The sequence below is a fragment of the Emydura macquarii genome, unplaced genomic scaffold (genome assembly GCF_026122565.2).
Source record: "Emydura macquarii macquarii isolate MOO-44397 ecotype Brisbane River unplaced genomic scaffold, CSIRO-AGI_Emac_v2 contig_3306, whole genome shotgun sequence".
Classification (NCBI taxonomy): Eukaryota; Metazoa; Chordata; order Testudines; family Chelidae; genus Emydura; species Emydura macquarii.
The window spans coordinates 25,989-28,712 of record NW_027133443.1 but is presented as its reverse complement, the minus strand read 5'-3'; positions in this window follow the sequence as shown (position 1 = coordinate 28,712).

Genomic DNA, 2,724 nt, shown 5'->3' with positions numbered 1-2,724 from the left:
AAATACAGTTGACACTAGAAAAATGCACAATGACTGGTAATCTTTTGAAAGTAAACTAATACAAAATAAATAAATAAAGCAGAATGTTAATAAAGTGGCTGGCTATCCTGTGGGAAATGAAGATATTCATAACAAAATATCACTGATTGATTTGTGATCAAGAAAGAAATCTGAGATACTGTACTGTTTAATCTTAAAGTTATTCCTGTTTGAATAGACATCTTTACAATGATTTAAAGCATCACAGAGCTATTGAGGATCATGTTGCAACTTCAGGATATAATACTGTATTTAAATAATCCAAATCTTCAGTACAAAAAGATTAAAAAACTGGTTTAGCTGCTTTTGCTCAGATGGAAATATTTAGATGTAAGAGCATAGAAATCTACAATGCAACCAACTTTTACCTATTGTCTTGAAAATGTAGGGAGCATTATAGAAGGAAGGAACTGATATACATTTCTAAACTAGTTAAGATTCTTTCTGCGTGGACTGTCTTCTTTGGATTCAGAGTTAGAGATGGGTGAAATTTTTCAGACAAAATATTTTTTGCCAAAAAATACATATTCAGGCTGACAAAAATATTTGGCAAATTGCTGTTGATTTCAGAAAAGTTTTGGCTGAAATAAAAAAAATTGAAAATGTCAAAATGAACAACTACAACATTATCAAAAATTTAATTTTTGGGCTATGGTCACAAAGGAATTTAGGCACCATTCACAAAGTCAGGGAAGAAGGAGGAATGGATGGTGGTACCTCCCCACTGATAACTTTTTAGCTTCTTGGTATTCTCGGATAGGTTTCTCTCAATCTTGTTGGAACTCTTCCACTTTGTATAAAATACTTGAATATTTATTGAGCCAGAGAGAGACTGGGAATGACTTTATAGCCTGGGGGCTTAGGAAATTGGATGGAGACACACCTGGGATCCCGTTTCTTTTCCAATGGCTATTCAAGTATTATGCACAAAATTGGAATAGCTTCAAAAGGAGAGACTGAGAGACACCCATGCCAGAATATCCACTATCCTAGTGGTTAGAGTACTCACCTCACATGCAAGAGACCAGTGTTATGGTCTCCGCTCCCAAGTGGGGCTTTAAATCTGGGCTAAAGATTCGAAGGTTGGGAGTGGGGAAGGACACCGCCATCACCCTATCCTCCTCCCTGTTTTTGTGAACCTAGTCCTTCATTTCTTTTGCTCTTATTAAAAATACCCCAAACAAATAGTTTAATTGGGGATGAACAAAACATTTTATTCAGCCTGAAACAAAACTTCTCTGACTTTTGATTTGCCAAAAGCTCCAAAAAATTCAATTTCGGTTTGATCCAAACTGATTCTTTTTATTATTATAATTTTTCAGAATGGGCAGCAAACTGAAAGATCATTTATCCATACAACTCTGCTCAGAGTATTTGTCGAAACTATAATATACAAAACAGTTGCAAAGGACAATGAAATGTCAGTAGTATTCTCTGACAAAGCCTGTTGTGTGTTCTAATCTCTGATTCATACCCACTGAGTTGTTTGCTCACGCTGATTCTATAACATTTGCTTAGCTGATAATTACTTATTATTTCTATTATATTATCACCATATTATTCGCAGATTGGATCCTCACTGTACAGCCTTAGTTTATGAAAAAAATGTAACAGAAGGGATTGTTATGTAGTCTGTGCATGTGTCAATCTTGTTTTGATGCAGGTGAAACTCAGAATTTGATTGGAATGGTAAGAAACAAGCTTTATGAAGTTGTGTTGTAGGACTGTGAGGTAGACAACATGGCTGACCTCTAAGTAGAGTCTTGAGCTTGTGATACATCTACAATATGGTGATTCTACTTTTGAGTGAACTCCTAACGTGTTACTAATTCCTTTTAACAGTCCCAGGGTTAAAAGGGAGCAGAAAGCCACAGGATCTCCACTGCTCATTTCCAGCAATACATGATGACAAATGGACTATTGAGGACTATGACAAATTAGTGCAGATTAGAAGAGCCCCAAGGTTGCTCTAATCTATCCTGGAGGTGGCACAGAACCAGTCCCAGTGTCCATAGGAACAGGGAACAGCAGCTGGTTCCCTTCCTCCTGTGTGGGCCATCGTTGTTTATGAGAAACTGATTCATTGGTACATCAGGCCGCAAGTCAAAAAGAATTAATTGAAAGTCAGGACAATGATCATGAATAAATAGAGATATTCACTCCAGGCTAAACAGGAGCCAAAGCAACTTGAAAATAATTTAGGTACTGTTGAGCAGCGGAGAATTTTGTTTCACTGGAGTGTTCTGACGCAGGGTGGGAAATTGTTAATTGAGACCTTTCCATGATCTTTAGGGCATTGCCATACTTTTGATGCAATTCCTGCAATAATAGACTAATTTCCTCCAGTATGACACTATGGCATTTGGAAAGTTGATTAGTTGATGTTATGACATCTTTATTTGATATCATTACCTCTGAACGCCACCACTTCCTGGAAGAATCATGTCAGAGCAAAGGTATTTGGTGGCTGTTTGGAATCAACACATGGCTACTCTGGAGTGACATTGATCTGTGGATATCTAGCTCTATGGATGTACACTGTGAAATGAAAATATCCTCTAAATCACTTCCTTGACATTGATTTGGAAGTTCAAGACGCAAGATCAAATTACATAGCATGCCCCTCCTATATAGATTAGAACTCATATAAATTCTGAAACAGATTGCTTAGGTGAACAGAAAACT